The sequence below is a fragment of the Canis lupus genome, chromosome 9 (genome assembly GCF_048164855.1).
Source record: "Canis lupus baileyi chromosome 9, mCanLup2.hap1, whole genome shotgun sequence".
In the NCBI taxonomy this organism is placed as follows: Eukaryota; Metazoa; Chordata; class Mammalia; order Carnivora; family Canidae; genus Canis; species Canis lupus.
The window spans coordinates 7,198,733-7,223,444 of record NC_132846.1 but is presented as its reverse complement, the minus strand read 5'-3'; the positions used below and the strand labels follow the sequence as shown (position 1 = coordinate 7,223,444).

At 39.0% G+C, this 24,712-nt stretch overlaps 1 pseudogene; it reads right to left on the bottom strand.

The window, feature by feature from the left end:
• Positions 1 to 14,067: 14,067 nt before the first annotated feature.
• Positions 14,068 to 14,324, bottom strand: LOC140640647 (small ribosomal subunit protein eS21 pseudogene; annotated as a pseudogene).
• Between the last annotated feature and the right edge of the window lie 10,388 nt (positions 14,325 to 24,712).

Here is a 24,712-nt window from a genome sequence, read left to right as displayed (position 1 = left end):
AACTAACCTGGAAATTCCTGCTTGACATATATGGTATATCTCTGTACTTCATACGTGCCTTCACTCTTGTCCTTATCAAAGTATAATTGTTATTTCTCAGTTGATCACCCCATAGACTCCTAGGCCTCATAGCCAAAGGAAGGGAGGCAGAGATGGAGCATGAACTCTGAAGTCAGGAAGACGGAGGTTCGAATCCTTTCTCATTTGCTGTCTACATGACTTGGACAAGTTTCTTGACCTTCCTGAGCTTCAGTTTGTTTTCTATAATATAAGTATGGTAATAAGACCAACTCCATAGGGCTGTTGTGGGAATTAGATGGATTCGTACTTGTAGGTTAAGACTTGCTTAGAATGGCTCCTGGCACAGAGGGAACATTAATAGCTTCTCAAGGGATTTTCATAACTTTTACTCTCAGTACCTATTCTCAATAGAGGGGTTGTTTTGTTTTTTTAGTGAAAATTGAGTTTCCCATTCAACTAAGGAACCCTTTTACACTTTCTGCCCTGATTGGTCATCTAGTTTCTGGGTGCAACCTTCTAGGGGCCAGGGTTCATAGCATAGAAGGCCATTCTATTACCAGAAAGCTCTGCTCAAAAACTCTTTTGTCTTCCTGGCAACTCTCTTCAATGGGCAAAGGAAGGGTGAGCAGGCTGCCTTCTGGGGAAAATGGATCTTCTTTAAAACCTGTATGTTTTGGTTATAAAAAGCCTGTGGTATCAGGCAGGAGAACGAGGATTGCTTTCTCTCCTTCACATGTCAATAGGCAAGTTGTATGTGCTTGTCTGAAGTCAACAATGAGAAGTGAGTTACAAGATTCTTTTTTTTTTTTTTTTTAAGAGATGAGTATTTCACTTGGAAATGTGATCTCTAAACAAATCATCTGGCCAGTTTTGTGGGGTTATTTTTCACTATCCCATTTTACAAGAGGTATTCGGAGAAAAGAAGACTTACTTGACATTTCTAAGCCACTGGGATGCTTTTTAATTTGTTTCTAGAGTATTTAATCTGTAAGACATACCAGGCTGAATAAATTATGTAACAAAACAATGACAACAAGGTCAAAGCAGAAGTATGACTTTACAGTGGGGAATATTCATGACATGATGCTATTTGAGATATACTTCTTGAATATTAAATAGTTTTTCCTAATGTTATGTTCCAATTAAACAAACGAGAAGGTATAAGAAAGAAAACTGGATTCTTTCTGAATTGGAGAAATTAAGCAAATTCTAGGATAGCAATTATCATCTAGCTAATTGAAAAATGTCAACCTCTGTCTGTCCACATAAAGTTTAGAGATATTAGCTGGAAATATTTTCTCTTGTGACTCAATTGTGATATAAACCTTAGAGTACTGAATATTCTGCATTAGTAGATCAGATGCTCACAATCTGATTTATACAGTTATACATAACCTCAATTATTTATTTTTGGTTACATCTCAACTTAAAAAGAGAGATCCAAAGCAACAGAATTTTGCTGCTTAAGGAATTATAAGATGGTTTATAGATTGACTTTCTGACAAAATCTAACTCTGCTCTTCTTTTCTAGCAAGTAGGGTTGGTGCTCTGAAAGGGATAACAGCTTCCTCTGCACAGTGAACAAAAAATAGATCACCTAGTATGTAGTGTAGAAGGGCATTAGACAAAGAATGAAGAAACCCGCATGTTTGCTAGACCTCCATCATCAATTAATGTTGTGATCTAAGGCTGACCATGGTGATATCAGTATTTAACATTTATTAACGACTCACTGTATTCATTAATTCCTGCATCTCTAATAAACAGGCCAAGAATCTTGGTGGTTTGATGTAATAAAGGTTTATTTCTTGGCCAAGACAAATCAGAAGGGGCCTATCACATTCCAAGTAGTGCCTCTGCTACCTACTATGGCCTCATTATTCTCCAGTCCATCCCTTGCTGGCAGAATGGTGAGGTAAAGAGAAGAGAGGAAGAATGTGGTAGAAGTTAAGAGTGGGCTGGGCCTGAAACTGATGGTCGCCACCCTGTTCACATTTATATGGACAGAACTGAGTCACAGAGACCCACTTATGTGTAACCACAGCTGGGAAGTATGGGAAAGCACTATGGCAAGGACAAGAGGACATGGACAGCATTGAGCAGCTGCAGCTCAGCTCTACTGCACTGTGATTAGCTCCCTCAATACCTCACTTAATTCTTACAATCAGTTTTTGAAGAGTTAGAAAGTTGAGTTTAGAATGGCAGAGCTGGACTCATCCCTTTGACTGAGTCTGTGCCCTAAGCTCCTATGCTACATTGCTTTCTTGGCCTTTGAAAATCACTATGTGTAAGTTCCTTCACCTTTATAACTAAAATGACAGTATTTGTAATCTGTGTTATACCTCATGAGATAATGGAAATCATGAGCATGTCAGGACTTGCCTTCTCTCTGTTACACAGACAAACTGGGCATTTTTGTATGGCTAAGTCCTCTGCCTGTACAACACATTCCATGTCTTCTTAGGCTGTCCAGCAATCCTTCTCCCTCTCTTCTGCATCATAAAATCTCTCCTCTCTACTAGATCATTCTCATCAACATACAATATGATCTTGAAGATAAAATCACTTCTTGATACCACATATCTAACTAGCTATTGCTTTATTTCTCTACGCTTTACGTAAAAAACATACTTTGAGTGATATATACTTGCCACTTCCGATTCTTCTACTCCATTTCCTCTTGAATTCCTTCCGATTAGGCACCCCAACACCATTTCAAAAATTGATCTTGGTAAGCTCGCAAAAGGCTTCTATTTAGCCAAGTCTAGTCAATTCCTCATCTTTGTTAGACCTATCAGTATCATACGACTTCAGATTATCTTTCTCCTCCTCAAAAGTGTTTCTTTACTTGGCTTCCAAGATCCTAAAACTTACCTGGCTTTCTTCCACTTTGCTGTATTCCTCTTCATTTGCCTGAACTCTAAATAGAGAATTGCTTTAGAGCTTAATATTTTGATTAATCTTAAATTCTCTCTTTTCATCCCATCCCTTGATAATCTCATCTAATTGTAACACTTCAAACACCATCTAGAAGCTGAAGGTTTCCAAATCTGATTCCTTGATACAGATTTCCCCAGATTTCTATCACTACATGAATTCATGATCAGTGCCTCAGCTCAAAATGCCCCAAATTAAAGTTCTCATCCTTCCATCATAACTATCCTGGTTTAAGCTACCACTATCTCTCATTTGGATTGTCATAGTATCTTCTTAAGAAATTTCTTCGTGTCTTCTCATACTTAACTCAAAGTCTAAAGTGATCCTCTTAAGATAGAAGTTAGATCATATCACTCCTGTGGACCAACCATTTAATATTCTTTGTTTGCACTGAGAATAAAAGCCAATGGCCTTATTATGGCCCCAGAGATTTTTTTCGACGTCTGATTCCTCCATTATTTCTATGACCTTATCTCTTATTATTCACGTCCCGCCCGTCAGCCCACTTCACTCACCCTGACCTCATCCTTGCTCTTTCTTGACTATGGCAGTCACTTCCCCTACCTCAGGTCCTTATTTGTGCTCCTTTCTCTCCTTGGAATAACCCTCCCATATATATTCTCATGTCATTCCCTCAACTTGCTTAGTTCTCTGCTCAAAATGTACCTTGTCACTGAGGCTAATTAGCAGCATCTCCTAAATAAGTGTCTGTTCACTTTAGTATTTAACCTATTTAAAGCTTAACTGCCAATCAGAGCTACTCCAGCATATGTCTTATGTATAACTCAGTTTCATTAGGCAAAATGCACAGTGAGGGGCTCAAATATTGACTTCCTTCTGTTTGCAAAAACAGCATCTGAGTTCATGAGGAAGAAGACTAAATGGCTTTATAGAAGTAGCAGAAGTTGATCCTCTGACCTGATACTAGTCCTCAGATATAGTGTTGTCTGAGCCCACTGAAGAGAGTGACCTTATCTAGTATATGGGCACTGTTGTGATGGATAGCAGAATATGCCACCCCAAAATATGACTCTTTGGCAGAGAGATTATTTTGAGCTGGTTATTTTTAGAAATAGCAGACACTGAAGAAGCTCTGAGAATACAAGCTGCCCCCTGTAAAGGATTCTTACATTTAAATGGAAAACTCCATCTGTAAGGGTATGTCCCTTTCAATACCAGGAAGAAAAAGATGAGTGAATCACAAGAGAATTTTATCAATGGAGAAAGAACAGACTTAAAAATGCATAGCAAACCTTACTCTTCTTTATGGTACCTGTCCTGGGCACTTCCCCACAACTGCCCTCCCTATACTTTCTTTGTTTTAGCTTTCTGTCTTTAGGTGAAGATGATATTTAAACTAGTGGTTGAAGCCACCTCAGGAAGTTGTTTGCTTTTTCCTTGGTTTCTTTCATGTACGTATGAGGTATACAGGTTGCTAAAAAACAAAATTCAACTCCGTAAATTTGAAAATCTAATTAGCTTTTTATTCAATACTTCATGAATCAGACAGTATCAGACAGTATCCCATTTAGCAAGTAGACAGTATCCCATTTAGTGAGTGGGGAAGGGAAGTAGAAAGGAGATCCAAGGAGCTGTACAAAATGGAAGACTTTTATAGGCAAAAACAGGGTGAGACAAGAAAGTTATCACCAAAGGAAAAGGAAGGATTGTTTCAGGCAAGATCACCTTCCTTTGAGGGAAAGACAGGGATCTATCATGCAGATTATCTCACTAATGTTGAGCAAGAAATTACAGATTGATTGATTTAAAATTCCACTCCTGGGAAAGCCTGAAACTATAATTAGGTTAGGTATTATTAAGTACTGGTTTGCTTTCATGGGGCTTAGCACAAGTGACTTCATTTGGGGCCTGTTCTTTCTTTTTTTAATATGGTCAATGATTTCTGTAATACAGTTTAGTTCTGAATATCTGTTTTTCTCAATTGAGTATTCAGTCAAATTAAATTATAATAACTTATCAGTCAATGATAACAGTCTATGGCACTATCTCTTTCTAAATTTCTTCTCTTGTTGCTATCTGACACTAAAACCCTCAAGTGATCTTACTTGATCCTATTCCCCCACCTCCCTCTCAGAAGAAAGGGAAAGAGGGAGGAGATAGTCTACTTGCATGCCTAGCAGCTAATTGGTGGTAGGGAGGCATCTCAGTTTTGGTCTAGTTTCATTTCATGACTATTACCTCTCAAGGGTGAACATGGCTTATTCCCATCATTGTGTGTACATCTTTCCTTTATTTTTTAAAGATTTATGTATGTATTTGAGAGAAAGAGAGAGAGAGAGAGAGAGAGAGAGCACGAATGGGGGGAGGGGCAGAGGGAGAGAAGCAAACTCCCCCCTGCATGAAGGCTGACTCAGGGCTTAATCTCATGACCCTGAGATCCTGACCTGAGCCTATCAAGAATCATATGTCTAACCGACTGAGCAACCTAGGTGCCCCATTGTGTGTATATCTTAATTGAAAACTCCAGTAAGTTAGACATGTGACTTTTGTTCTTTACTGACCTCTTTTATAAATTCTGAGAGCCAAGAGGTAACTGGAGTAGGCATTTCTCTCCATTCTTTTTTGGAAGGCACAGAACTTCAGAGCTTCCTCATGTTCCACTCCTTGAAATATATGAGTGAGTCTTCAGACTCCAAGAATATACAGCTAGTACCTAGAAGGTCAGTGTGAAATGCAAATGCAGGGCATCTTATTTAAAAAAAAAATTATTAAGAACTTTAGGGCAGCTACCACAGAGTATTAAACCAAACCTTCTCTGAGTGTTGGGCTTTGTGTGACCGTACAGGGAGCACCCTGATTATACCCATCCTGCCAGGACCCCACTAAGAGCTTTACCAATAGTTGCTCTAAGAACAGCATCGCACCTACTGTCTTCTAGCACTTTTATTATATCTCCTCAGTAAAAACTAGTTCATCCTCTCCTGAACTTGAACTTGAAGTTCATCTGAGAATCTCAAATCATGGACTGATTTTCTTTGAACTTGGATGATGCCAATAAATGAAATTTGATTTTAAACCTGCACAGTCTTTATCCTAAATATATTTGAAATGCCTGGTGGTTTGTTGTTATTTGGTAAGCCAGATTCTCTCCACACTCCCTGGCTACCATTGTAGTCTCGGGGGTGAGGGAGAAGCAGATGCCATCTCAGTAAGTAGTAAGAGATCAGGGGAATATCCCAATCATATAGCAAAAGGAAAAAGAAAAGAGGCAGACCACCTTTTCTAGTCCAAATATTAGGGGACAAAAATAGATATAGAAGAAAGGACACAGTCATATGTATATGCTGATTTTTCCTTTTCCAGGTCTGGGAAGAAGAAAGAGAGCCTCTTGCTCTACTCCTTGTTTGGGACTTGGACACATGACTGCTGTGTATGGCAACCCCACATGTCCCAGTATAGTAAGAAGAGTGGGGTACTATTTTACATACTTGTAAACTTGTACATACATGTTTACATGTGTGACATGGCTTCCAGGTGGTATGGACTTTAAGACAAGAACCAAGAGACATATTTTGGGCCAACATGATGAGTGAGTGGCCTAAAGGGAAGTGATTCTGTGGCAGAATCTGTGAGGTAGACAGGCTAGGCCTTGTGCCAGATAGATGACACAAAGGAGACTCCAAGGGGTTTGTGGAGGCCACAAGACAACAGGAAAGGCTAAATCAGCATGGCAGGGTCATTAGACCTTGGCCGAGCCAAAAAGGACAAGAGTTTATTATCCTTAGATATCAATAGTGGATGGCAACTACAGGAGAGAAAAAATGTTTCCCCCTACCATTCTCAGTTCTCTCTCTCTCTCTTTTTTTTTTTTCTTTTTTTAAGATTTTATCTACTTATTCATGAGAGACACACAGAGAGAGGCAGAAACACAGGCAGAGGGAGAAGTAGGCCTCCTGCAGGAAGCCTGATGTGGGGCTCGGTCCCAGGACCCCGGGATCATGCCCTGAGCCAAAGGCAGATGTTCAACCACTGACCCACCCAGGCATCCCTACCTTTCTCAGTTCTTGACTGAAACCCCCATAACAAAAGACAGACTAATGGAAGAAAAACAGAAGTTTAACGTTATTCAAAAAAAACCCAAGAGGCCCAAAATGTAGTGACCTGTGCTAAGCCTCATGACAGAAAACCAGGCCTGACTATATAACCTAATTCCAGGAGTAGAATTTTAAACCAGTGGGTCTGGAATTTCCTGATCATCACCAGTAAGGTAATCTGCATGATAGGCCTCCTCACCTTTCCCCTAAAAGAAGGTGACCTTTCCTGAAACAATCCTTTCTTTTGCTAATAATGCCCTTGTCCTGCCCTGTTTTTGCCTACTTTGTATAGCTCCTTGGAGCTCCTTTTTCACTTGCTGCATGGGATGCTGCCCAATTCACAAATCATTAAATAAAGGCAATTAGGCCTTCAAATTTATTCAGTTTTTATTCAGAACTTGTTTTGTAACAACCTAGATGAATATTTACTTGGGAATTGACCAAATGAATAAAATATCTCATGTTAGCAATTTGGATGTTAAGGGTCATAACTGTCATTGTATAGTTTTGAGAATAAGTTAGTTCATGTCATTTGTGTCTGTGTAGAGAATTCCCACCAATTACAAACATACATAAATTCTAGTTCAACTAGTTTAGAAAAACAGAAATACATGCATTTTTTTCCTGTTGATACTTTGAAACACATTGACAGATCCACATTCTCCATGACTACTTAAGAGTTTACATTTATGATGATACAACTGATCAATACCTGATTTCTCTGCTGGCAGATCCTGCTAGCTAGGGACTGGGGCTCCACAGAGAATAATTTTCAATCAAGTACTGTTCATTTAGTATCATTCTGGCCCCTGACTTCCTCAATATATGAAATCATCTCTAGGTTGATGGATGACAGCACTTTAGGTCCGCTGGAAAAGAGAAGACAATTCATCCTTCTTGTCACAATAAGGCAAATAGCCCACGGGACAAACCAAAGACCACGGTGGTTTTAAACAAGAAAGGCATTGATTAGAGGGAAAGCAAATGCTGAAAGAGAATCCTAGAGTTAGTGAGATGGAGTCAAAGAAGCTACCAGTCAAACACAGAAAACAAAGAAAGCCCGCAGCTGAGAACCTGTGGGACTAGAGATAATAAGAACAGCAGGAGGAGATAGAGGGAAAACATAGAGAGCAAGGGGGAAAAATAATAAAAAGAAGATACATAAAAGGGAATGAAAAACCTATAGAAGATGCCAGAATTTTTGACAGTGAGGGGTAGGATCTGAAAGAACTTCTGAAGGCGACCGAACTTCCCTATGGGGCACAATCCTTGACAATGAGATATTAACCTAGAGGGATATCTGTGCAGCCCCAAGTCCAACAGAAATAAAAGACACAGAATAACTACATTGTCCGTGTACACTCAAACACACTCTACCAAAGCTATTTCAACGAGAGGGTAGCCAGTAAAACTGTATGTTTTAGAAAATGTAATCAAAAGCAAATATTGGGGGTATGTTTTGTTGCTCTTGTTACTTTTCTTCCATTTATTTTTCTTTTGGCGTAGCAGTCAGGCCCCATTAGGTAAGGCTGCATTTAAGAACCATTTCAAAACGGAATCAGCCTCTCTGTTTATCCATTTATTTTCTCCTATCATCCTCTTTTCTCACAGTTATTTCAGAAGTTTTGGGCATTGAAAGAGTTTCTGCCTTTGATTATTGATTACTCAGTAGCACTCCTAGACCAAGCTGCATTTCTTGGATTGGGGGAAACAGAATAGCTTCTTTCAGAGAAGAGATAGTTTAACTCGGCTTCATGTTTTTCCCTGTCTTTCGATTTGCTATCCATTTCCCTTCATTAAAAATCACCATGCTTATGATAAAACCTATGCTGTTGCCTAGCTAAGAATCAGAAGCTCACCATTTACTTCACGTTGTGGAAATTCTAATCAGATACTGGGGGTCTTGGTTCTGTGCTGCATTGTGTCCTCAGGGGTTGTGCTCTACAATTTTTAACACCACAGAACAACTATCTAAGACCTGATTCCCTTGGATTCTTTTTCAGCAGATACAGATAACGTTTTGAATAAGATATGGCTCCATTTATTTTTAGCAATTTTCTTTTTTACTTATTTTAGTGGTGGAACCAGATAAGAGTCTGATTGAGTTCACACCTCAGTGATAAGCATATTGGGTGACCCATTAATGCTGGTGATGAAACTATAGCTCAGGCCCACAGGCAGTTCTGTTCAGATTTATGGCAAGACATGGTGATGGAGAAGTATAGACTCTTAGTTATGAGAAAGCAAATGATTGCTTCCTATGTAAAAAAATAAATTGCAATTGGGCTAATTTAAGACTAATCAGAAACTGCCAATCACTCTAGGAGGGAATAATGTCCAAGAAGTTCCCTGTAATAAGTCTCTGATCTTTTTGGCAAAGGATAGCACAATAGAGGTGGAGATAAGCATGCTTCTCACCCATAAATAACCCCCTGATGTGATCTCTAATGCATTGTGAATTCATTGTGGGTTTTTAGGCAGCTGCAAGACACTAATCAATGCAAAAGAAACTTTGCAGTGTTTTCCACATAGAAGTAAGTATCAATCAAGTCATAACTGTGCTTTAACTCAGATGGTCTGAGTAAAACTTGGTAAGACAAAGTTTGCCAGAAGAGGGGAAGAAAACTGTACTTGTGAAGGACAGCTTTTCTTGGGATATTTCAGACTACTTTGAATCAGATCATCTTCTGATACAGTATTTTTCTTTAGTTCAGAGTAGCTTACAAAGTCACTAGTTCATACCTCTAGAAGAATTCATACATCTGGGAGATGTCTATGTAGGCCTACTTATTCAGATATTTTGCCCCCCGCCCCCAAAAGTGATTGTTAGAATTTATGGTGTGTTATCTGCTTCCATAGAGACAAGAAACTAATTTCAATTACAAATGGTAGGTGGATGGACCACTCTATATTCTGAAATCCTTTATTTGCGGTTTCCTGTCTCTTGGGCTTCTTGGTAATTTGTGAAATTTGTAGATATACAGAAGCATGATGTTTAAAGAATCTGTGATTCAAAAGGTATTAATTCATTTTTATTCTTTGAGTACTTACTATTTCAGTTTGCTAGTGCTGCTATTACAGAGTACCACAGAGTAGGTGGCTTAAAAGATAGATTTTTTTTTTTTTTTTTTGACATTCCAGAGGGTAGAAGTCCAAGATCAAAGTGTCTGCAGTTTTGGTTTTTCCTGAGACACCTCCCTTTCGCTTGCAGGTGGGCACTTTCTCACTGTTTCCACACATGGCCTTTTCTCTGTGCTTGTGCCTTTTATGGCATCTTTCCCTCTTATGGAGACAACCAGTCATATTGGATTAGTGTCCTTCATTTTGACTTAATCACCCCTTTAAAGGCCTTATCTTTAAATACGGTTACTTTCTGAAGTACTGGGTATGGGACTTCAACGTATAAATTTGGGAGGGACATCATTCAGTCCATAATGCTCAGTACTCTGGAACCCCCCAAATTCATGTCCTTCTCACAGGAAAATACATTTGAAAATAAAGAAATGAAGAGATTTTGAACTGGCCAACATTTGGAAGCCCAAGATGATACCCTGCATTCCCAAAGGGATCTGTGGTTTGAATTATTTGGCTACGCCATAAAATGAGGGTACTTTGGCTGGGGAAAAAAGATGAGCAAAAAGTAGGAAAGAAACAGAGTGTAATTTAGGTGCCATTCTCAGGAATGGTTGCTTCTGTCTTTAGGCTAATGTCAGAATTGGAAATCATTTTACTGATCATTTAGGACAATGTCTTCATTTTTTAGATGGGGAAATAAATAAAATATGAAATGGTCAAAGGCCATTAACTGGTTTTACTAGTTTACTAGCTTAACTAGTTTTATAAAGCTGTATCTGATTTAGTATGTGGATTTTCTGATCTCTAAAGTGAGAGATCCTCATAGAGTGTTCATCTCTAAACTAGTACTCCAGTACTCCCCTTCCACTTTGATGGACCCTAAAGGGGAAACTATTCTCTCTTAGAATATGATGTAGCTGGGGGAGACAGGATGATCTTTGGTGAGACATTGCTGAGAGAATATGGCTTCCATATTATATCTCCATCCATACATAGGATGTACATAATGCATATACAATATCTAATAGTTGTTCCTTTTTCTACTTGCCTTTTTATTTGCTGCTTGGTGGAAACAATGCTTGCAAGTAGAGAATACTGAGGTACCTTATAGTATATTTCCCAGCTTTCTTGGTTATAGTGTGATTTAAAGGCAGTATTCCAAATACTTATACTTTTCCCCTCTATGATAGCAATGCCTATGGTATGGCATGCCATATCTTCTACTATATTAAAAACTCTTTATGAACAAGGATCTCAGACTTATTTTTATTTCTTGAGCCCTATCAAAGAGCTACCAATTCACTTGCTTAATATATACAGATGTATAATTACTTAATATATGTATGTATATTATTTACTTAATACATATCTATGTATGCATACATACATGCATATACATTTATGCATATGTGTGTCTATACCTCAGTGGTTGGCTCCTTGTGGCTCTAATGACTGACTGCTCAGTGCTCAACAGAGAAATGGAGGCTGCTTTGAAAGAATAGTCCTGGAGAGGAGCTGTAACTCTTCAAGTGATGATGGCAAGCAACATCAGGACAAAGGGTTGGCGCAGCTGAGAAGATGTGTGTATAGATAACCTTATCCATAGGGGAGGCGGGCTATACTAGGAGAAGGATCATCCACAGGCTTGTAGGAACTGATCCTCATTCATTTGCCCTTGACTTCACTCTCAGTGGTTTCTGGATATGTATTGAAATTGCAGGGCAGCAATTCAGGTTCGCCCATGAATCTCTCCCTAAGCCCTCAGGGGGAATTAATTACTTTTTCCTGTGTCTTCCTAAAGCAATTAGTATCTGACTCTATCACAGCCATTACAATGTGTTATAAGTGCCCATCTCCCATTGAACATTTGAGTTGCCTAAGTGCATGGATTAAGTTTTAGCAATCTCCATATCCTTAGAGCCTTTCATGTAGATGATAGATGAATGAAGGATAAATGCCAGACTTTGATTACATTCCCCAATTATCTACCTGTCTATCTCTATGTATATATATATATATGTACATATGTGAGAAGGAAACTGAAGTTCAGAGAGATTAAGTAATTTACACTTGAAAAGGCAGAGCAAAGAATTCTCACCGAAAGTGTGGCTGCCAAGTCCCTACTTTTAACGAATCTCACCCTCCTGGCCTGGACATTCAGCATTGGGGCAATCTTCCCTTAAGATGTTAAGTGATTAGGATTGGAAAGAGTGGTGAAGAGGACAAATCCTTTTAATTAGAAATAATAGGAATGTCTGTAGCAAGATGTTTCTGCTGGCAATTGGGGGTCATAGGACTCCTCCTTAGAAAGTCACAAGGAAGGGACAGATTGATGCAAAAATGGTGTTTTGGAAGTGTAGGTACAGAGGTGAAGGGTCGAAGAGTTTTCACGTTAGTCTCCTTACAGCAGTGTCTGGGGATGATAGGGGTTGTTTTCTCTGTCTTCATAGAGTGTTCATTCTTTGGCCTGTTCTCCCCTCCAAGGAAATGGCTAAGATTGGCTCATTAATTCTATGAGGTTATAAGTAAAAATTTTATCTGTGTTGTTGCTTATTCATAAGTTAAGCCTACATTCTGCAAATATCTTTTGCAAATTCTTTCAGAGGCTGCCACAGCTTTGCTCTAGGTCAGTCCTGTGGTTTACCACATAAAACAGAAAGGAAAAAACACGGAACATCTGAGGTGACCCCGGTCCATTTTTTCTAGCAGATATCCCAAGCAGATCACACAGCAACCCCAATACAGTCTGCTGCTAGGTGCAAATTTAGAAAGGCAGAGAACGAATTTACAGTTCCTATTTTGAATCCATTGTTAAACCTGCAGGAATGTGGAGCTTAAAAGCCCATTTGGTGCCTTGAGAAGCACGGTGAACAGTTACATTTGACATTACTCATGTCCTTCAGGGAAATGTTCTTGTTCTAGTTGAAGTCAAGTTCCTGGAGGGAACACTTCACATTATGTATCCTTTCCTACTCACTCTGATTACTTTTCTTGAAGTTCCCTTGGGTTCTTCCAAACTAGACACAGTCTTTAAATTCTCAGTGATGCTCTTCACTTCTAATACATGTGCTGTTCCAGTCTCATTGCCATAGTCATTCCCAGACTTAGAGGAAGGAGCAGGTGGGGGAGTGATGCAGGATGCTCACTGGCAGGCTGAAAAAAAAATCTAAATGAAAATGAGTAGATTCAGGTCAGAGCAACTAATTGGCTTCAAGAACTTGAACCTCTCATATGGGTGAGTCTCTATGCTCATGTTGCTTAGACTCAAGACAGCCTCTTCAAATCAAGTGCTGAGGAAAGTGTGCTCCTCTTAACATATTACTCACATGACATTCTGTGAGGAGCCTGTAGGAAAAGTCTCAATCTCAGATCTGCAGTTTTGCTCTCTTGTCATTATTTGTTTTCTTTCCTCTTTGTCTTTTTTTGTCCCTTGTTTCTTTTCTTTTTTCCCCTCTTTCTCTCTCTTTCTCTGTCTTGCTTTCTCTGCCACTTCAGACCTTTCCAGTGCTGTCCAAAAGAGCTTTCTGTGGTGTTAGAAATATTCCATACTTACATGGTCTAGCTCAGTAGCCACCTGCTGTCTGTGGCTACTGAGAAATTGGAATTTACCTATTGTAACTGAGGAATGAAACTTTAAACTAATTTAAGTTTGAATAGCCATTTGTGGTTAATGGTCATCAAATTGGGTAGTGCAACTTTAGACCAACTGTTTACCTCTGACATTATCTATATCATTCATATGTTGATAACAAGAGTTGAAAACCTCTTTGGCTATTCTCTTTTTGTAAAATCACTCATCAGTGGGAAAGTTGGTCTAGCTTGTAAGATTTGGTTCCAATCTCTTCTAAACTCTTCCCCTCAACTTCAGAGGGCTTTCAGGGCAAGAGAGCCCTTGGTATCTTTTGGGGTGGATAGCAGGAGCAGTGGTGAGTTTACTATTTATTTATGACAAGTATCCCATCTCCATGGTCCTCTCCAGTCAGGAGTTCTTTGAAACTATGCCATTGGCCTTGTCTAGGAAGAGGATGGAGTCATCGGGCTCACCCATTCCGCAAACGGCCCCACAGATAGCATAAGGTTTTAAATGGCTATTGAAACTGCCTGTCACCTTGTCAACCTCGGCCACATTCATCTGTATGGACACGTGATCCTCGGCACCAGTGATGTGGTTGCTGACAGAACATTTCTGGGGCACATACAGGTCCACAACCAGAACTTGCCAGTGTCATTCTGCATGTCAAGGTCATGCCTGCCGCCACTGCCTCAGGCATGAGCGCAGACAGGAAGCACTGTGTCCCCCCCCACTTAGTATCTCCTTGGAAGACAGAATGCTCCTCCCTGATTGCCTGGAGACCAAATATTCTCCAGGGGGGGGGGGGGGACCCGTATGTGATTGCAAGTTCAGATGGGGCTCATTTGCAAGGCTTGGGAGCAGGTGTGTTTGAAAATCTCACAAGTGAAGGCAGAGGTCGGCAACGTCTTTGGCCACTTGCAGGAATTAACAATGTTGGTACAAGGGTCGTGAGCCAGGAAGGCATAAGAGAAGGTGAAGGAGTTAGAAAAAAAAAAAAAAAAAGAGGTAGCATGGAAGAGGAAGGAAGACAGCAAGGGAAAGGACATGTGTAAAGAGTAGTGGGACTGTTAACTCACAGTGATCTTAGTTCCAAATCTGCCTTTGGTCATCCCCTCCCAGGAAGCCAGGCCCTCATACCAGAAAACCTGTGCTTAATTGGCCACAGATGCTTGGGGACAGCTGGGAAGGCTAGGAGGGTAGTCAGTTAGTTCTCTGTACACTCTCAGAGTCTCCCTAAATTCAACTCCAAACGGGTTTAAAATAGTACCCGATATAGACTGGCTACTATCATCTGTCCCTCTTTTTCTTCTCTTTTCCCCTTTATTTCAGATCACTTCTTTTTTTCTTTTTTAGCTTAACAAATATGACCTCAGTGCCTAGTGACCCTTCTGGTCTGGGTTGGTATCTGTCCTGATTAGCAAAAGGGAAATAGGAAATGACATTTCAAGACCAAGACACTAATAAAAGCAAAGACATTTCTTGTAAGTCTAAAATTCTGCTAAATCACACATTTTTTTCTTTAGCAGTTTGCTTACAATCCTGGAACCATGTTCCTCATATCTGGGAAATCTATTTTACATTGACTTCTTGTATTTGCTACGTTTTATATTGACTGGCTTTGCTGTATTTTAAATGTATTTGTGTCTAGACTTGTGGGACTTTAGCTACAGCCAATTTCTACATTATTAAGAGGGTTATTTTGAGTGGCCCCTGTGAATAAACCTAATTTTCCCCTCTGATTAGTGCTTAATTTGAAATTGTTTGTGCAATGATGAAATCTTTCTTGAGTTTCACTTCCAGATTCCAGTTTCCATTCCCAGAGGTTGCTTTTGATTATATAAATGCTTTCAGGGTGATTATGTGGGCAAAATTGTATATTAGGTAGTTTTGGTGCTTTTTATAAGAAATTGTGTTGTTTAGAAAGAAGGGCTGTGAGTTAGGTTTTGAGGCTTTAGGTACTTTACAATTACATGATCACTACCTCTATTCAAGGCAAAAGTATACCCTGCTTCTGCAACCCTGCATAATTTTGTCACCCAGCCTTTGATTGGAAAGTCACTTCTCTTTAAGTTTCCATATTTCACAGCAGGAAGATTTTTCTAGATATATACATCAGGCTTTTCAGTGTGTATATAGTCCCCCTTAGCTCTCTGCTTTCCTCCTATCTTCAATTTTTCTAATAAATGTCTTAAAGGACCAAAAGTAAGATATTCATGTTCTTCCGCCAAACTCAAGCTAGAAATCAGACCACATGACTTCTTTATGTGCTAATGCTAGCACCTATGAACCTCTGTACATTACTCTCTGACCCCTGGCCATAGAACTTGGTTCACAGCTGGAGAGGAATTTTGCCTCTGAATGAATATCTCAGATCTCACCTGTACCTGATTTAGATGAGAGTGAGATTTGGGCCTTAGAGTTAATGCTGGAATAGATTAAGATTTTAAGGGATGTTGCGGTGGGGTGATTAATAGTTTGCATGTAAGAAGGACATGGAGAGCCAAGGGCAGAGTGTTAGGAGTTGACTGTGTCCACCTCAAATCAATGTCTTAAAGCCCTAACTTCCTGGACTTCTGAATATGATCTTATTTGGAGATAGAGTCTTTACAGAAGTAATCAAACTAAAATAAAGTCGTTAGGGTTAGCCTTACTCCAATATGGCAACGTCCTTATATAAAGGGAAAATTTGGGCACAGAGACATGTCCGGGGGCAGACAATGTGAAGGCACAGAGAGAACAGGAAATGAACATGAGGAACAGCTATCTACAAGCAAAGGAGAGAGGCCTAGAATGGATCCTTCCATCATAGGGCTCAGAAGGAACCAACCCTACCAAACACCTTGATCTTGCACTTGAAGCCTTTGGAACTATGAGGCAAGAAATTTCTGTTGTTTAAGCCACACAATTTGTGGTACATTATTACAGTCACATACAAATTAATATAGGCAGCCAGGTCTCAACATGGCTGGACTGGATCATGGAACAGACAAAGGGCCAATAAGACCTAGTCACTGCTATAGACATTTTCTACATATACACATCCAGCTTGCTAGAATATAGTTTTCTGTGTCCCTCTTTTCTGTTATCGTCAGTTTTTATAATTTCTCTCTTCTCCATGAATATCAAAGAATTACCAAGTGCCAGTCCAATGATCATACCCACAAACTTTCAGTAATATAAGATGTTATTATCATATCCAGAGATGGTGAAAGTTATTGTTTCTACTAGTACTTTACTACTACCACTCTTGGCTAGCATTCATTGATTGCCTGTCTTGTTTCAGGTAACATATTAAGATATTAGCTTCTTTAACCATTATAACATCACAAGCATGAAGTAGTAACTATCATCATTTGCTTCATTTTGGAAAGGAGAACACAGAGACCAGAGCGTTTGATGATTTGGCCAATCCCACTTGGCTCATTAGTGGCAAAACTGAGAATTATACACCTGTATGGTCTTCACCATGTCTACTCAGAGACTCAAATTCTGAGATTGAGAAAAAAGAATCAAAGTAAGATTAAAGTGGGGAGGCTACAGAGAAGCAATCACTTTTGCTTCTTAAAGGATGCTTGGAAGGTATCCTTCAAGAAAAAAGTCGCATTACTTGAAGCATTTCTAATTTTCCCACTAGAGACTTTTCTAATAGCAAAATCTAACATGGGTAGTCATTGCATCAATTCACATTTTAAGCCACAGACCAAAAAGAATTGCTGCATCAGCTCAAAGGAACATTCTTCTGTAATCAATTAAAATCATTGCACTTGATTATTCTATTCTTGCCAAGAAACGATTTAAAAAGCCTGTTCACAACAAATTTGTTTTACAATTCCAGGACCACTAAAATGACCTCCTGAGGACCTGGAATTTTAAAACATTTTTCCAGTATGGCCTGAGGACAATATGGCAGTAAAACAAACAAACGTCAGCCCACTTAGATCTTAATGCTCTCCATGTGAACTATACACTCTTCATTCATCAAGCATTAGTTTGTAGTTAAAGCTGTTATCATGGGGCATGGCTTTTACTGTAAATAAACAAAGGACTTTGGTGACCACAGAATCGGCTTACTACTGTGGTTTCACCATGCCCTTGCTGTGTATACCTTAACAAGTTATCCTTCCTCTCTGAATGCCCATGACCTAATCTTTAAATGGAAAGCAATGCCTATCTCAAGGCTGAGAGAGTTGAATAGTGAGCATAGAGCATCTGGCACATGATTGAGACCATTAATTTTTACTTCCATTCCACCTTTTCTTCCCTTTCGTTCTCTCAGGTGCCCAGCATGTTTCTTTGCCCTTATGTCAGCTTGCCAAGGGCTGAAATGCTGCACCATTGGTAGCTAAACAAGTTAACTAAAGCTTGAGTCAGACTCCCTATAAGGCCAATTTCTATTATGTGTTTTGCTGAGTGGAAGGAGGTGAAGAATACACAAGTCATGTGATGTCTGGCTTCCACCTGTACAACAGTGGTTAGAAAATCTCAGAGAAGACAAATTTTGGTTTGTTTTTTTCTCCCATTTTGCCTAGAGCCAAGGGAAAGTCTCCATTTGTGTGTGTGTATGCATGTGTATGTGTGTGTATTAAGTTTAGCTTCTGTAGATATTTCCTTTCTAGGGCCTTGGCTTTAGTTTTAGTCTCAGATCTGACCTTCCTTCTGGATGGACCTTGGTCTACACCTCACTTTTTTTTTAGTCAGTTAAAATTCTCTAGGCTATCAAGAATCGGCAGATGCCTGAGGGCAAAAGCCTGATTCAGTGTTTTCACTCCTCTGTGGACTCTCCCTCCTAGAGTTCTGGTATCTAAGCATTTCTCTTAACTTTCTGGCATCAAATCAATGCATTTCAAAACATTTTATATATAAAGAAATTTTTTCTTCCACATTTTTTAGCTACTCTACCATCTTCCGTATTTTTGGGGATAGAATTCCAGTCTCAAAGATTATTTCCAATTCTTTCTAAATGTAATGCCAAGGAAATCTTCTGTTTCAGTCCATTCAGGCTGCCATAACAAAATACCATAGGCTGGATGGTTAAATAACAGAAAATGATTTTTTCACAGATCTGGAGGCTGGAAGTCTGAGATCAAATACCAACATGGTTGGCTTTTGAAGAGATCTCTTCCCTTGATTTGCATATGGTGCCTTCTCACTATGTGCTCACATGATGTCTTTGTGGAAATATGAGAGGCAAGCAGTGGAGAGGAGTGTGTGTGAGAGAAAGAGAGTGAAGAGCACACAAACTTCTGGTGTCTCTTCTATAAGGGCACTAATTCCATCATGAAGGCCCCAGCCTCATGGTTTCATCTAACCCTAATTGCCTCCCAAAGGCCCCATTGTTACAGGGTTCTGGTCTCACAGAGTCAAAGAATGAATTTCAAGGACACGGAGTAGGGAGATGATGGTTTATTAAGTGAAGGTGAGAGCAGAAAGAAGAATAAAAGTACTCTGAAGTGAGAGGGGTCCCAAATGGGTTTCCACTGTGGGTTTTCATTGGCAGTCTTATTGAGAACTGACTAAGAAGCTTGTGGCCTTGAGGTTCTTGTGCCATCTTGGTTCCAACAAGGACCATTGATAATATCCTTCATGGCATACTTCTTTGAGGTCTGGTAATTGTCTGCAGCTACAATGTAACTGCCATAAAAAAAAAGAAAAAAAAAAAAAAAAACCCAGACTAGGGCAGGGTGGTATGGCTTTTCCCTTTATCTCTTGTTCTGCTCTACCTCAGCATTTCCACCCATGGGGAATAGTTCCAGAGCCTACTCAGAAGCCTCCTATCTCTCCCTGCCTATACCTTAACCCTTACCCTACTCATCATCTTTAAATACCATCACTCTGGGCGTTAAGTCTTCAACCAATAAGTTTGGGGAGTGGGAAACACAAATATCCAGTCCATAAAATCCTCTTTCTAAGCCCGAAATAATTGGTTCATGCTATAGGTATCACACAGACCTGTCTGATCTTTAATTCCATCACCTATAATATGAGGAGAATCCAATTTAAAACATTGTTGTAAAATGACCCAGTATTATACCAGATACAAAACAAGGATCCAAATGATGAGCACAGCAGTAACTTAACAGGCAGTACCTCCCCTTTCCCTTTGCCTCCATTCCCTCTGCCCCCAGAGTGGCTGTACATAGCTGACTATGTATGATGACCTTCTCTAGTGTCAGTCTAGAGATGCAGGAAGTGGTGCCGCGGTGATCCTGCTTACATCATACTGTCAAGACTTTTTAGCATTTTTGTCCCTAAAGAGAGATAGGGTGGAGGACAATTGCCTTCATGAAGTGAAGGCAATTACAAATTCTTAATGAGGAAACAGGCAAAACCAAAGCCAAAGAAAAACAAAGATGACACCTGGATACTTTCTTTTTTACACTCACAGTGGAGTGCAAAGTTGTAAGCCATCCAGGTGGTGAGCTTGCAAAAAACAAAAATTAATCACCTATTTGTACTACAGTTTGAGGACTTAAAGATCTTTAGGGAAGATGTTGAAAGCCTCATTCCAATTAACCTTATCCTATTAAGTGTGCCCATCCACAGATCAGAATAGATTTCAAAGGTGAGAGAGAAACACGTGGCCTCTGTGGCCATTTCCCCAGAAGGAAGGAGCCTCCAGAGAGAAAAGTAAGCAGCTTTAACAGGACAGATCAAAGTGTGTCTGGGATACAATGTAATTCTTCTCAGAAAGGGTTGAAATGGAGACAACCTTCCTATTTAATTTCAAGGGCTATTTTGAACTGTGTGACCCTTTTCTGAATTTGATCTGGATGGAAATGGATTATTACGTGTTATCATGTGTCACTGTGTGTGTAGTCTTGGCCTAGCAGAGACCTAGACCATTTAGAACCCATTTCTTCTCTCTGATTTTTTTTTTTTTTTTGGCCTTGCATGCATAGTGGAGGAAAAGAAGAAAATGGTATTTGGTGTTTCTTCTTGGGGATAGTAATCAAGTAAAAAGTGTGGTGATTCTGGTGGAACCTCTGAGAATTAAGAGATTTTAACAGCCTTAAAATATTGCCAAGAAATATTATTTTAAAATATCTCTGTGACCTTTCTCGTTAAATTGGAAATGAAAAATAAGACACAAGAACACTTTTTCTTATTCAAGAGAAGTAGAAAACTCTCATTAGCAGACCAGGAAAATGGAGAAGAGGGAAAGAACAGAGACAAAAAAAAAAAAAAAATGGGAACAGGTATCCCAAAGACCACTTTATACTCAAATTTTTATTTTGTGCACTTTCTGGAACACCCCCAAAGATTTCACTCTGCCTTCTAGGACTCTTTCCCAGATGCTGATTCCTTTCTTTTCTTTAAATTTTTAATACCTAGTGTTATCTTTTGTCAAAATTATTATTGGGAAAGAAAATTAAAGGATTTGGCCTCTGTCTCAGTCTCCCATTTTAGTGCTAGCTTCTCTGCCGACATTGTGAATATTGAAATCTATAGAATTTGCAGTTAACCACAAACAAAATCACTCCAAGTGGGTGATACGTGCCTCGTTCCAGGTTTCTGGCTTCTAGGAAGGATGTTATCACCCCTACTATCTTTGAAACTTCCCATGGGTTTGACCAGGTCATAATACATACACACATTTGTGGGGGGAGGGGAGTGCATGTGTGTGTGTGTGGTAGGATTAAGTAGAACTAGCTAAATAAATCATCCCGATTTATTTAGCTCCCCTGGTAATCATTTTGGGTGTTTATTAGGTGCAAAGCAGTTATTCCATTTACATTTACTACAAATATTTTAAAAAGCAATAGTGATATCATGGAGCTAAGTGGGTTTTACAATCATGACAGCAAAGAATAGTAGTATAACAGATCTGCCTAAGGGAGCAAAAGAAATTGCAAGATGACCAGCAGGTATCAGAAGTATAGAAATAGTAAGGGAGGAAATAGCTCAACCTGGCAGTGAGGGACATGGGTATATACCCATGTTCAAACTGCAACTGATTTTCCATATAAGCAGCTACTTTAGCTTACTTGGTGTGTGGATAGAAATGCTGATAATGCCAAATGACTTCCCACACTCGTAAAAGTTTTATAGAAAAACCAATATTAATAAAGGTCTCTGAAATTTGAAATTAGCTTGCTTATGTGCAAGTTGATCAGTACAGAGAGGTATGTATATGCCATATCACCTCTTATGAAATTACTTTAAAATGTATTCCTTCTTATTGTAATCCTGCAAAGTAGATCGAAAGAGAGAGAGTGGAAAGTGAGTGACACCATGGAAAGGAAACCCAATAATATTCCCCCACGAATGAAACAGAATTATTCTTAGGCTATTCTTAAAATTCATCAACATTTCTTTCATAAGAATATATTATGCCCTCAGTTCATTTTTATTTATAAATCCCTCTACAAGAGTTATTCAAGTCCACATTTCTGATATAGTTCTGTCCTTCATTGGTGGGAGAGTGTGAGGTGACCCGTGTACTTGACAATGGTACTTAAAAGCATTTGGAGAGAGGAAAGGGAACTCACAGTTGGTTTATATACTGTATGATTGGGTACAGTCTGCCTTCTCTAAAAAATCAAGAGCATTTATAAATATGTGTCAGAATGTGTTCTTAAAAGCTACAGCATCGAATCACCAAAAGTTGATGGAAGTAGGGAGGAGGAGCACAAAAATTATCACGTATTTGCTTGGAAACAAACTGTTTTTCTTTCTGATCTTTAAAACGGTCTGTTTTTTTTTTTAAGGAGTATGTCACACATGAAAATATTCTGCTTTATGTTCAGAAGTAATTCATAAAAGGTGGCTTCAAGGTTTGGGTATTCTCTGCCAGAGGGATGTATAGACTTTTCACTAAAACTGTTTAACTTTCATGAAGAATATTGATATGGGAAAGGGTACAACCATAAGCCTCTTCAGCAGTTTCATATGCATTTCTACTTGAGCTTAATATTTTTTGCAGAAAGTGAGGCAAAGCTGGAAGCCATTTTGGAAGATGTTCCTTAAGTTGTAAAAAGGGAAAATACCCAGCTTAGCAGATTTTTCTTCTCAGCCCTAAACAAAGAAATGCAGCCAAATTCTTCTTTCATTTCTACCCTGAAGACATAATTATGGCCCCATGGCCAATGCATGTGCCTCTGGATAACTTACTATACAGCACAGAGTGTAAACCATCTGGGGCAGCAGAAGCACAGTGGCTTGGGAGGTAGAAAATGTATTTCCTACTCACTATTCTTCCAGAAGTAGCTATGGGATTTGAGGGAACTCACTTCATTGTCTGTCTCATTTTACTTTGAAAATGGGGAAGTTATTATAGAAGAACTCCAGAATCATTTCCAGGTCTGTCACAGTTGATTCTAGAAAGAAAAAACAGAAGGACATCTGCATTTGTTTCTCAGTCTATTGTGAACTATATATCCTAAATGGGTTATATAGAAGACATAGAACAGGAAATTCAGATTTTTTTTTCTAATTTTGTTTCCCTAAATATTTTCATATTCACATTAACATCTTTAAAAAAAACTTTTAAATGTATACAATCATACAGAATTAAGGCTAAGAAAGCTGGTGCTACTTCTTCATTCATTCATTTACTCTCAGGAAGAAGTAAGCTAACAAACGGTATAGATGTCTGGGGAGGGAGCATCACTGGCAGAGGTCTGCAAGCGCAAAGACAGAAATGGAAGCATGCTTGGTGTATCTGCAGAAATGTAAGGGGCAAGCCTGAGACACATTTATAGAGACCAGTTGGGGCGGGGTGGGGGGGCAGTGAGGGCAAATGCTGGGTCCTATATATATTTATAGGCCATCATAGATGTTTTGGCCAAGGTACAAAGCTATCTTGGTTTCAACTCAGAGTCATTATCATGACTCACACCTTAAAGGAATAACTCTGGCTACTGCGTCAAGAATAGATGATAGGGAGCAAGAATGGAAATCCGTAAACCTATGACAAGACCATCGTTACAGTGCTTAGAGAAATGGTGGTAGCTTGACTTAGAACTACAGTGATGAAGGTAGCAAGAAATGATCAGATTCAGGATATATTTTGAAGGTAAACCCTTTAAAGAAGAGAAAAACAAGTCTTAAGATGTTTTAGACTGGGAAATGTCTGAAACTAGTTAAAACCTGACGAATGAGCTGTGGGACAGAAGCATGGAGATAGGGTCATTGTGTACTCTTGTCCAAGAGCTCCTCCCTGGTATACATCTGGACTACCCCTCTGAGTGGTCCTCAGTCCATTTCTGTCTCCTCTGACTCATGATATTCTTACCATATCTGTTGGAAGCCCCAAACTCAAACAGAAGACTGGAAAATGGAAATGTCCCTTGAAATAGTGAAGGCGTACTTAGATCAGTATACTCCAGAATGATCAGTCCTTTGATGCAAGGATAAGAGTTCCCTGATAATTGGCTGCAGAAGAGGGAATATTGTGTCCTTTTGAGATTTAGTGTAAGTCCTATTTTATTCTTCTTTATTCTTATTCTACTATTCTTTAATGGCTCTAAGAAGTACTCTTAGTAAAGAGACACGTAATTTGTTGAATCTAGCTTTATCTTAAGTTATATAGTCAAATAGCACTGTTTTGCGTGAGTCCCTTTATTATCCTAGAAAAGTAGAGTTACATAGAACAGATGCAGAGAGGGTTGGATTTAGACAGCGTTATTGTGTATATAATCTGCATCAAAAATATTGCTGATATTGTGGGGTGCCCTGGACATCAACAAATGGTTCTTAGTGAGAAAATTTGCATATTGGTAACAGGATAGAGTGAATAAACCTTACAATATTGAAATTGACTCATTTTATAACAACCATGAAATGCAAAGTATGCCTTAATAGAGTAACAAAACTAAATGTGGCTTGTATCTTTTGCAAAAAATACTACATTAATTTTGAAGCAATGCATATTTTGAAGTACATTAAAATCAAATTTTTTATTATGCAAATATAGATGCTCCCTAAAATTAATGTAGCTCAATTACATCATTAGATGTCAGAAAGGCATTTGAAAGGGTAGGTTGGAAATAATTCTTTTGAATGTCACATAAATTTTCTTTGCAGCTAATCTCTGAAAAGAGGGAAAAAA